Raw genomic sequence first — 13,388 nt, 5'->3', positions numbered from 1 at the left:
ATACACAATGCCCTTTCAATATTCGAGTCGTGATTATGTGGCTGACTTGTGATCAACACGCTTTTGAAAACGGCTTCTGATGTAGCTCCAGACTTAGGAAGGCAAGAAAAACCAAACAGAATGAAGAATGCTTTGCAATACAAAGAAGTCTGGGAGATGGAAGAGAAGACTGGAGAATAAAACTCAGCTAATTTATCCCCAGAAGATAACTCCTTACCTGATGAAGTGCTAATGGCCTTCAGGTGACTCTTTGGTGGCTACAGAATGTAATTTCTCACACCCCATCACACCTGACAATGATGCTTAACAACCTGGCTAATCAACAACTGATTATCCCATCTGAATTAATGAGGCCCTAACATGGTTTAATGAATAATAAGGGGTTTTTCAAAACTTATGTGTTCTATGCATTTAAGAACAATTTCTCTAATGGTCATAGGGTCTTCCACTTGGCAGATGAACTGTACTAGGGGCTGAGAGACAGTAATTCTTCTGGAAAAATCTTCACTGAATATTTTTTTTTTATTTAAGAAATTGGTTGCATATAAGTCTGTGCTTTGCAAGCTCCATTTCTAAGGGGAGGAGAGTTGGAACCCCATTGTGTAATTATAACATGGGGGTGCTTTTGTATTTACAGGTTGGTTTATGTGGACATGGGTACTTTTGTTGATGTTATAACCAAAGAGATCATTCTTACTTTGAGGAGAGGACTTGAAACAGTGAAGTTCCCTACAAAATGGTTCCTAGGAAACAGTTAAGCTAAAAAAAAAAGAGACAGAGAAGTGTTGTCTTAGTACATTCTTATATGAATCAAAGGAGTCTGGTTTCTAGTTGCTGTCTATATGATTCATTGTAATAAACATACATTTTCAAGTGGGATTATAATTTTTCCCTCTTAAACACATGCTAATATTGTAGCCATTGTTAATCTCCAGAGGTATTGGGGGCAGGGATAGGATAATGCTTATGATGGTCAGAGGAACGCTGTTTCTTTGCTTTTTTGTCAATTGCAAGAAATGATCATTGAGCAAGAGCTTGAGGGATCCAGAGCTTTGACTGCAGTGAAAGGAATAGTTAGGTTGTCTTCATGGCCTTGCTAGCCCTATGTTGCACAAGCCCCCTGCTTAGAGGAGCCATGCGCTTTGTTAGACATTCTATTACCATCTTGACATTCTTTAAAGAGTTTTGACTAGGTATGTGCAGTAACAAGGGTGGGACTGGAGGACTTTATGTGAAGTGGAATAAATCAGTTTCAGAAAGATAAATATTGTACAAACTCACTTATTTGTGGAAATAGTGGATAACAGTGGATCTCATAGAAATAGAGATTAGAGTAGTAGTTACCAGGGGCTGGAAAGGGTGGTAGGGGTGGGGATGGGGAGGGAGAGAGGGAGAATGGTTAGTGGGTACAGGGGTACAATTGGATAGGAGGAATAACTTTCAATGTTTTATAGCATGGTAAGTAACTATAGTTGACAATAATTAATTATATATTTTAAAATATCCAGTGAGAGGATTTTGAATGTTTCTAACAAAAAAATGATAAATGTTTCAGGTGACAGATTGCCAATTACCCTGATCTGATCTTTGCATATCATATACATGTATTTAAATCTCACATAGTACTCTGTAAATATGTGCCAATTAAAATTTCTAAAAAATATGAAAAAATTGAAGAAAGAGTTTCAAATTAAAAAAAATGAAGTTTTGACAAGAAACCTTGCATTTTCACTGGGTAGTGAATCCTGTAAATTGTAGAATTGGTCCTGGGAGAGATCAAAAGTCAAACAGCTAAAACATGACAAAGTCTGGGTATCTATACAACCATCCTTTCTCCAAATCATAGAAGAGTTCTGAACTCTTTAGTCAATTTAGTGAAAATATTATTTGTGTGGGCTATGTGACTCATTGGTATCTGTTATGGTGATTAATTTCAGGAACCCCCATTTTACAGATAGGGCAAGAGGGGTTCAGGAAAGCTAACTACCATGATCGATGGTGGTGCCAGATTTTAGACCTTGTTTTTCTGATTCCAGTGTGTATGCACACAGCAAATGTGCTGAGTTCATCCTCATGCTCTGATTCAACATTCTGGCCTCAGCTGGTAAGCCAGCACTTCCTCTCTTCCCTGTTCTGCCTTCAAATTAGAGGGTAGGGTAGTTGTTTAAACAGCTCATGTTAAGCATAGCACAAAAATCCTAGTCTCTTGCAGCTCACAGTGAATTTTGCTTTCTTACCTAATAGAAGCGTTTTCATGGTGGTGTTTCTGGCAGTATGTCAGGAATGAGGAGAGAAGGTTCTCTGGGCCCAGCCTGAGATTCAAGAGCTGAAAATTGCACAGCTGGCCTGGGCCCCCCGGGGATGCTGGGAACAAAGTCTCAGGCCTTAATAACAAAATTTTAGGGAGGTACACAATATGTACATGAACACCTGCCATTGCTGAGTTAAAAAAAAAATTGAAAAGGAACCTAGAACAATATAAACACCATGCCTGTAATTCAGATATAAAACCACTTGACTTCCTTTGAACCATGGAATGTGAAGTATTGATTTAGTAAGAGAACACAGCAAATAAGCCCTCAGCTCAAGATTTCTCTGCCTCAGGCCTCCCTCCAGGTGAGCTTAAATTGTCTTACCTGCTTGCTGCCTCCCAGGGACCAGGTCAGCTTCTGCTAGGAGTAGGGTTGTTTGGCTGTGATTTGTCCAGCTTCTGGTTCAGTGGCTGCCACTCACCCCTCATAAAGAGGGATTTGTGTACTGAAAGACTTTCTTTCCCCTGTGTAGGATTACCACTTGAGTCCTATTTTAGAAACCCAAGAAATAAGAACATGGCTATGGGACCCATGGGGGAACTCTCCTGCTCAAGGTTGGCTCCCCTGGTGGTTTGGTCTTAAGTCCCAGACCTGGAGATAAATTGAGGACAATTTATTGATTACTCTTATTCCTTTCTGGGGTCTGGACTCCAGAGAGTCTCCCAGAAACATTTATTTGGTTTGATTTATTTTTCAGGAGCATTTTCTTTTCTTTTTTAAGTTATTTTCTTGCAAACATTTAGCCTTGCTTTCTTGATAAATTTATTTTCAGTTCAGTAGCTACTGGACTTGCCGGCTATGTACTTCATCACTGCCCTGAGAATTGAGGACAATGCCTTCTTGCAGCGCTCCCGAGAGAGAAGGCTCACTACGTTATACCTAGAGATTTCAGCCCTCAGAAACAGAATGCTGGCAGATCTGCAAGAGACACATGACTTCTGCCCTTTTCAGTGGGACGGTGAACAGGAAATTCTGGGAGAATATCACCGAACCATTGTGGAAGATACAGGCTTGAGAAGAAATTGATGATGAAAGGGAGTCTTTAGAAGGGGTTATAGTTCAGCCAATGTCAGAGACAGTGATGGACAAGGTGTTGGGGAATCAGGAAGCCCAGGTCCTCCCTAACTGGCAAAATTTGGTATGCCAAAGGAGCCCAGGATGTTTGAGATTTGCATTATCAGAGAGCAAACAAGAAGGAGCAAACAGAATCTAACAGAATGGGACAATGGCTCCATCAAGTTGTGACAGAAGACATGCCAGGTGCAAGTTTGGAGATAAGATTTGGTTGGCAAGATCAACCCAGGACATTGTTTTCAATGCTTTCTGAGACTAGTCCACATTGGTTAATGGTATGCTGGCATGATTACACAGTCTAGTATAATCTTTTAACACATTATATGTTCTTCGATACTCTGATTAGCAGACCCTTTGCATATACAACTTCCAGCTAGAAATTGGAAACCTTTAGTTTGAATACTTCTCAGAAATTGTGTGTGTGTGTTTGTGTGTGTGTGTGTGTGTGTGTGTGTGTGTGTGTGTGGTTTCTACTTTCCTGAATTTGAACCAAGAGAAGATGCTAAATTTAAACAACTGAAGATCCAGTCAGAGTAAAGAAAGCCTGGGGGTGAGGGTGGAGGTCCTTATTTACCCAATCCTGGAAAGGTGAGTGCTATGTTTTCTCAAGACTCAGCCATTCCCCAAACCATTTCTGCCTTCTTCCTTTTCTCACACAGAATGTGCTGCCTTGTGTGGAAATTCCTGACCTTTGGAACTCCCTCTACTTCTTGTCTTTATCTCCATTTTGCAGATGGCCCCTCACTGAAGGCAGATATCCATCTGTGGGCCAGGAGGGCAGTAAGTAGTCATTGAAGGAGACTCCAGGTCTCTATCCCACTTTCCCAATTACCCTGCCTCCTAGGCACTGCTTTCACTGAATATTTCCCTAGAAATACACTTTCTCGCAGCACACTACCTGTTGAGGTCTTCCATCATTTTGTTAACTTTTCCATCTTCTCCACATTTTCCCTATGAAGTCATATTCTAAATGACCCTTTCTACTCAGCAAAAACTGAATCCCATTTTAGTTGGAAGACCTGCATCTCTGTGATGGATGCTTCATTTCTTTTTTTCTCAAGAGTTTTCTTTTCCCCCTCTCTATGTTGGACATCTATATGTTCAGCCCACATAACAACAGTGTCTTGACTGTCCTTAAGAGTGATACGAGAGGAGGAACTGATTTGTGGGAATTTTCTGAGGGAAAGTATCATTCTCTTCTTGAAAATTCTCAGTCTCTAAGTGAATAGTCAACACTAGCTCACAGACTGGTGAGAAGCCAAGAAATAACAAAGGTGGATGGGAGGGGGTGGATCTGCTATTTTTGCAATCTGAGACACCTCCACCCTGCATTTATTAAAACCTAGAAGAGCAGAGCATAACCTTTATATGTCTCTGGAGGTGAGATAATTCCACTCCACTGCCACAGTCTCCCATGGCTCACATGCTGTTCTTTCCAGGGGACCTGAGATGGGGGGGAAAGTTGAGGTTGCATTTGCAGTTGCTAAAGAATACCTTTCTTTCTTTTTCTTTTTTTTTTTTTTTTGCTTTTTCTTAAAGATATTCTTATAAAAGCAGTGTTCTATTCAGCCTGCCATTATGCTAAAAGCTTTTCCTTGGAAGACAATAGCTATTCTCAGAAAAAAGATTTACATGAGGTCCTGAGGGTGTAATGAGCTACCACAGGCACCTGCCTCGGGCTGGGAGTTGTCACTTGTAAGTGGTTTTAAATTAGAATGGAGTGGAAAAATACACAGTTACAGAATTCCCCTTTTGGCTTCTTCACAAATCATTTTCCATCCTCTCTGGCCTTTGTCTCTTTTTGAGGCACCTGATCAGGTATGAGGGGAGAGCTAGAAGTGACAACAGAGGTCCAAACAAAACAGAAACGCAAGAGAAGTGAAAACCTCTCACTCTTGGAAATGTTTTCTTTTTTTTCCTTCTTTAACCTCCCATAGGCATGTGGGGCTAAATAATACTATGGGATCACTGAAGTTAGAGTTTAAAAATCCAGAGAGACTATCCAGTTCTGATGTCTCAGATGGCCGTAGGGGATGGGGCTCAGAGAGGGTGGCTCACCTGCCTAGGTAGGCCAGCTAGTTGTTTATAGTGGTAGATCTCAGGCCTCCAGTCTCCTAGTTAAGCCATTTTTTTTCCTATTAAGTGATGATTCTGACAAATATTTGAGCTAAAAAAATTAACTGTAAGAATATAATGTCTTTATCTAAAAAGAAAAAAATAATATAATGTCTTTTCTCCCTGGAAATCTTTAATAAAATATTTTAGAATTAGAGAAACTGCAATGTACCTTTCTCTTGATTTGGGATTTTCATCTCTTCAGGCAACTAGGGCAAGAAATCATGGCAGATAATAAGAATACAGAGATAAATATTATTTAATCCTTGTCACACATGTCAGGGAGTATGTATGTGTGTGTGTGTGTGTGTTTGCATGTGTGTGAAAGTCATGTGAACAGGTCACTACAATACAGCAAGTTATACTAAAACAGGCTAAATAAAATGTATTGGAGGCACAGAGCAGAGAGGATTTATCCACATGGTAAAATTAAGGGAGGATTTATATCCACAAGGGTAGTCTGTGTAAGCCCCATGCACATGGTAGACTTATATCAACAGAGCTTTGCTTTCAGAGAAACCTCAGTTGGGAATCCAAAACCAATTTGAAGAAAAATCTGAGTCTTTTTTGAGCAGAATGAAAAGGAGACTATGTAAAACACATCTAAGTCACGTTAAATTTGGTTTTCCTCCTGGTTCTCATACACATTGATCTGTATGCATGTAAGCAGTGACTCACAACAATCTCATTCTATTTTAATAAAAAATCCTGAAAATTTTTATGACATTTAGACAGGGTGAATATGTCCTCTCTGCTTCCCATTTTGGCCTGGTCACTCCAATAAAAGGCCCCCAATATTTCCTCCCCCGAAGGCAGTTTGGAGGGGATTGGAAAGATCATAAAACATAAAAGTTAAATAACTTGGCTTATATCCTATCATATAAGTATTTTGATCATACAGTTTTACACAATATCATTTAGTCCTCATAAGTTGTCTTGTGTATTAAGAAGGGGCATACTTATTATGCCCACATTATGGATGGGACCATATGATCTCCATCTTGAGATTCGTCTTCTACATTCACAGGAGTTGGGGGAAATGTCTTTTCAGTTGGGCTACATGGTAAACCACCATCTTTTTCATGTTAAGAAGTTGGAAACTTCATATTACAACGTTTGTTTAGAAGGCAGTGATGAGTTAGTGGGATGTGATTCGAAATAGAGGAATTACAAAATCAGATTTGTTTTGGAGGAAGGTTTTGTAGCAGTAAGGTGGAGGCAAGTCTGGACCAAGCAGGTTAGTAGTGACATGGAGCCCTTAAGCCTTGAGACTCTCTGGGCCTCAAATCTTGGTTCTGCCATTCATTAGCATTATGACCTCAGAAAAGATGAATACTCTGTACTTTGGTGTTCCTATCTGTAAACTATGGATAATGATACTGGCTTCTTTAATCCATAGATTTTAAAGGGCTTAGAACAGTGCCTGGCACATAGTGTGTGTTTGATGTGTTAGTGAGGATCAGTATTAGTTTGGTCATCTTCATGGATGATGAAATTCCTGAAGAAGATTGGTCTAGGGAAATGGGGACAAAAAGTCTAAATTCAAGAGACATGTCTAAGAATTGAGTGGTTTTGGTGACTGATTGTCCTTTAATATCAACAAGGAACACATAAGAAAGGGAGTAAGGCTGTTGTAGAGGGATAATGAGTTGACTATTGGAAATGTTCATTTTCAGAGACCTTAAAATATCATGAGAACCCAGTATAAACATAATTATAAAGCCAATATGTATAAAATATAATCTATTTCAGAGGGAAATAAAACAAATTTTGCATTACCTGAATAATTTTCTCAATTAACAAGGGAACCAGAGTTTTTGCTATGTGGTTATTGTACCAGAAACATGTAATATAGTTCATCAGAATCGATCCCAAAACATTCTGTTCTATAAATTTGTTCATGAAATGTAACGATTTATACATTTTAAGGTAATGAACTGTTTACAAAGAGTTTATGTATGAATGATTGTTTCACACAACAGCCTTTTGAAGTAAGGGTGGGGAGAATCATACTTATATCCATGTTTAGATTCATATTCTAAATGGGAGTTAGAGCTTGAATTTATACCAAAGCTGCCCAATTCCCAAACCCCACAACCCTAACCCCTCTTCTCTACCTCCTCTTTTGACTATGAAGTAATGAGACAAAATCCTTTATCTTCAAGATATAATTCCCCTTGTGTAAGACTGGTTGTTTATACTACAAGAAATATATTCTAAGCTTCTCTAATGAGTTGAGTACCCATGTGTTCATGCTAACATTAATAACCCTTCTAATTTTAGTCAAGTCTAAATTATATTGCCTCTGCCCTGTGTCAATACCAGTCAGCCACACTCACCTTCTTTGTATTTCTTGAACACAACAACCTAACTGCCTCTCCTGGGCCTCTGAGTAAAAGTGACTTGTGTGTGGTTATGTAGCTATTAAATATAAAGCCAGAAATAAGAATTTGTGTCTTCTCTAATAAAATAAAGAACTTCATTTTTATGTAAAACTTACAAAAGAACTCATATAGCATATAGATATAGATTCAGAAACAGAAATAAGATGAACATCCATATACACACACTATCCATCGTAAGAAACACAACATTGCTCATGCATATTTTAGTGTCTTATAGAATTTTTCCCCAATGGTATCCACTGTCACTGCCTCAGAGTAACTTCTATCTGGAATTGTGTAGCAAATGGTCTTTCACTTTTCCTTATATATTTTAATCACATATTTGCATATCTGCCAATATACTGTTGAGTTTCCTGTTTGGACTTTATATGAACAACAAAAAAATCCTATATAACATAGTTATTCTGATAAACATAGTTTTATATTAAACCATGTTGACATATTTAAGTTGGTATTCCTGTCAAACCTTTTTCATTGCCCTGTTATTCTCCCATGTATGAATTTAAGTCAATTACTTTCTCCCCACAATTTACATGTTGCAGCCCTAATCCCCAATGTGATTATATTTGGAGTAAGAAAGTAATTAAGTACAATTTTGTTTTGATTACTATAGTTTCTATTATATATTTTGAAATCAGGTGGTGTGATTCCCTCCAGCGTTGTGCCTCAAGATTTCTTTGATTATTCCAGATATTTTGTGGTTCCATATTAATTTCTTCTTTTTGGTGGTGGGTACCAGGATTGAGTTCAGGGGCACTCAACCACTGAGCCATATTGCCACCCCTATTTTGTATTTTATTTAGAGACAGGGTCTCACTTAGTTGCTTAGCACCTCACTTTTGCTGAGGCTGGTTTTGTACTGATGATCTTGCGGCCTCAGCCTCTGAGCTGCTGGGATTACAGGTATGCACCACTGCACCAGGCAAGTTCCATATGAATTTTAAGATTGTTTTCTCTGTTTAAAGTGTTGTTGGAATTTTTACAGGACTTGTATTGAATTTGTAGATTGCATTGGATAGTATGCAGGTTTCTAATAATATTAATTCTCCTAAAGAACGTGAATACCTTTCCATTTATTTGTCTTCTTCAATTTCTTTCATTCATGTTTTAAAGTTTTCAATGTACAGATCTTTCACCTCCTTGGTTAAGTTTATTCCTACATATTTTATTTATATTTTTTGATATTATCATAAATAGGATTGTTTTCATGATTTACATTTTGAATAGTTTGTTGTTAATATGTGAAAATGTTACATATTGCTGTAGGTTAATTTTATATTCTGAAACTTCACTGAATTTACTAGTTCTAATATTTTTTTGTGGAGTCTTTAGGGTTTTCTATTTATAATAACATATAATATAAAATATAACAACATAAAATATGAAAATTATGCCTTTTATTTCTTTTTCTTATGCAATTATTCTGTCTGGAACTCCCATTGTTATATTAGAAATCTTCAAGCTTTTCAGGTTGAGTATGATGCTAGCAGAGGCAATTTTAATGTTGTACATGGTCTTTTTTATGTTGAGGTACATTTTTTATATACCTGTTTTTTTTTTAAATCATGAAAGGATATTGACTGTAATTGTTTCTATGCAGCTATTGTAATTATCATATGATTTTAATCTCTCATTCTGTTAATGCCATTATAACATTTATTGATGTGATGTGCTATATTTAATGTTAATGTTATGTATTATATTTATTATAGCACATTAAATCCTACTTGATCATCATGCATGATCCTTTTAATGAGCTATGGAATTTACTTTGCTAGGGGTATTGGCTTGAAATTTTCTTTCCTTGTAGTGTTCTTGTGTGGCTCTGGTATCAGGTAATGTTGCCATTAAAAACAAGTTTTGGGCTGTTCTCTCCTTTTCAATTGTTTGGGAGGATATGAGAGGAATTGGAGTCAATTCTTAACATTTTGGGTAGAATTCACTAGTGAAGTCATCAGGTTGTGAACTTTTCTTTGTTGGAAGATTTTTGACTACTGATTTGTTCTCTTTACATATTGTTCTATTCAGATTTTCTATTTTATGATGCAGTCTTGTTAGATTGCATGTTGCTAAGAATTTATCTGTTTGTTCTAGATTAGCAATTTGGTGACACATAATTAATTGTTCATAGTATATTAGTTATAATGCCTCATTCTACTTATAATTTTGTCTTCTTTTTTTTCCTACTTTGTTTAGTTAAAGATCTGTCAATTTCATCTTTTTTTGAAAAACCAACTCTTACTTCATTGATCCAGAGATTTTTGGTAGGCTGTCTGGGAAGGCTTCCTGCTGGATTCCTTGGTCAGGTGCTAGTGCCTAGGTCAGTAGGTATGTGGGTCTGGAGCCTGTGGATCAGGGGTCTGTGGATCCTGAGTCTACAAAGGCTGACCAGGTGCAGGGCCTCCGGAGGTGAATCTGTCTCCTGAATTTCAGAGAACTTGCATGAAGGCTGTATCCACAGGGGTAGACCCTTGTCTGTGACTACAGCACCCTGGGTCTACTAGAGCATGGGACTGTGGAAGCTGACCTGGGTCCAGAGCCTGGGAGCAGATAATTTGGGCTGGCAAATTATCTGTATTGTTTCTGCTACTCACCTGAGAGTTCTCTCATACTGGGATGACCACAATCCCTGCCTTGGATTTTTTGGGGACCATATATAGAACTTGAATTCAAATCTGTGTGAGAACTTGCTTGTCATTGTAAATTTCTAGGGAAACGTTGAGATTAAAAGTTGTTTTGGCTGGGGCTGTAGCTCAGTGGCAGAGCACTTGCCTGGCACATATGAGGCATTGGCTTTGAACCTCAGCACCACATAAAATAAATAAGTAAATAGATAAATAAATAAAATTAAGGTATTTTGTCCATCTACAACTAAAAATATTTTTTAAAGAAGTTTTTTTTTTTTGACCCTCTCTTCTGTGAATTGAGACAGAAGAATCTTTGGGTCTTACATCTATGCAGGGTTCTCCTACTAGATGCCTGGCATGGGCAGGACCTATGATTTCCTCCTGGCTTTCTGTGTACTTTGAAGCCTTCTATGCAGAAGCTCAAGGTCTTCAAGGTTTTCTTGAAATCCTCAAGGGAAAAAACATGCTTTAATGCTCACCTTCCAAGGTTGCTTTGTTTTCACTTTGCTTTGGGTACCTACAGACTTTTTTTTTTTTTTTTTATCTGTTTGGACCAATTCAGCAATACATTAAAATGATTTTGGGAAAAATATTTTCAGCATTTTTTTGTTTCATTTGAAGAATTGCTCAGATTATTTAGACTAATATTATTCATGAAATGGAAGTTCTTACCCCTTGATCTTTGCACTTTATATGCTACTGCTTGCCATCACAAAAGAAAACGAAAGTCTAGTTTTTAAATTTACTACAATGGATAATATGAATTTGACAGCTTGCTTGTAATTTGAAATAAATATATTTGTTATTGTATATTTTGAAATAGCATTTTTTCCTGCTGAAAAGAATACCCTTTCTCTTATGATTCTTGAAATTATTTTTCTCCTCCATAGACAATATGAATTTTAATGAAGAAATATTTTGGAATTTCTGAATTAAGATTACAACTGTTTTAGTCAGCTTTGTGTCAGTGTGACTAAAAGAACTGACAAGAACAACTTAGAGAAGGAAAAGTTTATTTTGGCTCATGGTTTCAGAAATTCAGTCCATGATCAGCTGACTCCATTGCTCTGGGGCTCAGGTGAGAAAGACTATCATGGTGAAAGGGTGTGGTGGTGGAGAGCCACCGCTGAGCTCAGGGACTGTCCTCCCTCCCAGTTCAGCACAAAACACATGCAGTCCATTGGAAGCCTGCCTTATGGAATGCTGAGATGGCGTGCACTCTCACTTTTCTCTTCTTGAAAGCAAGGGTTGGATTGAGCAAAGAGAAATGGATTCAGATGATATGGCAATCTCCAGTTTGTTTGGGGTGGTTTTCCATCACCTTTCTTTCAAAAGCAATTGTAGAAAGGAAGTTTCTTTTTGGCCAAACAAGCTTTTGTAAATAGGAGCCTCTGGAGGCTGTAGCTGGGAGCTCTCACCATTGATTCCAGTAGCAAGAGAGATTCAGGAACACAGGTTCTGAGCTGAATTCAGGAACGTTAACTGTCCAAAATGTGATAATTAAAATGTATGTTCATATCCACCTTGGTGATGATTGAGCCATCAACTTCTCCCCTCAAGCTGGTATGCACATGTGTTCCCTTTCCAAGCCACCAGATGATCACATCAAGAGCTCACATGCCACAGCTGAGGGAGTCCTTACAGACCCAGTGTCTTGTGTGTACCTTCCCTGCAGCTGACTTTCTGTGACTCATTGAGTGTTGCATCCAGGTGGCAGCTGTGGATTTTTGACTTCCTGGAATTTTACCGGGCAAGGCCATCCTCAATGTGTAGTGATGCACATCCAATTTAGAAGTGGCTATTCATGAAACTGACAGGGCAAAGCCCTAATTAGAGAGACCAGCAGGGCTCCCTGGACCCCAGGATGCTCCAACAGAGCTGTCACTGTCTCCCCTCAGGCAGGATCATCAGGCTGGAACATTGAGCAGAAAACATTTTGTTCAATGTTCAATATAAATAACTCCCATCATTAGCAATGTGACAAGTGAAAGAAGGACCTGAATGTCTAAAGACATGGATTTATGCATTGTTGTAAATGATGAGTGATTCTAAACGCTTGCAGCTGCGGGGGGAAACAGCTTTTGCTCCTGGAAGATGCTGTTAGAAGCTCACAGAATAAAATGGGTATACTTCTCTTGTCTTTAGTGAGTAAAGCTTAATTTGAGGTTTTGGGGACAGTTGAGGCTGGGAAAGGGATGGGGGACACCTTACTTTGAATCATATTTTATCTTAGCATTTTGAAGGATTTTTTACAACTTTGAGGTTCAGCTTCTCTGTCTTTAAAAGATTGTAAGTGACTCCATATTTTCTTTAATGATACAAAAAATTTTAGATTTCTTTGTTTATTAAGATTCTGAACTTTTTGGAAAAAAAGAAAACAAAAAATTCCTACATACTACTTTGCACTCTATGCACACTTATGTAAACAGCATTTATTCCTTCTGATTGAAAAGAAATGTCATCAGATGGCATGGCAGTTTCTTAAGTTGTCATGAAAAACAGGGATCCTTATCTTAATTTCTTTTCAATCAATAATAATTCCTAATTCAAAGGAAGAGAGAAGCAGAATAGAAACTATCCTCCTTTGAAGGAAGCTGTGATATAATGACTTGGTGGGCAGCTTACATAGTTTAATTAAGCACTCTGATTAAATCAATACGCATCCAACAGTTCAGCCTGGCAATCAGCTTAATCTCATTAAATGTTATTCAGGACCCAATAATTGATTAATAATACATTATCATTTATGAATTATTGACTTCAGGTTATTATAATTGTGCCTGCTTTGTTCATAGCACCTGCTGCCACATGTTAATTAGGAAATCCTCAAGTACTTTTCTTGGAATAACTTTAGA

The 13,388-nt window shown here is 37.8% G+C and overlaps 1 protein-coding gene across 3 annotated transcripts in view; it reads left to right on the top strand.

Annotated features, from left to right (window-relative positions):
* Nucleotides 1-13,388, top strand: part of Agbl1 (AGBL carboxypeptidase 1) — an 809,509-nt gene that overhangs the window by 212,945 nt on the left and 583,176 nt on the right. The window lies entirely within an intron of this gene.

The sequence above is a fragment of the Urocitellus parryii genome, chromosome 6 (genome assembly GCF_045843805.1).
Source record: "Urocitellus parryii isolate mUroPar1 chromosome 6, mUroPar1.hap1, whole genome shotgun sequence".
NCBI lineage: Eukaryota > Metazoa > Chordata > Mammalia > Rodentia > Sciuridae > Urocitellus > Urocitellus parryii.
Note: the sequence above shows the minus strand (reverse complement) of the source record. Positions and strands in the feature narration are given on the sequence as shown.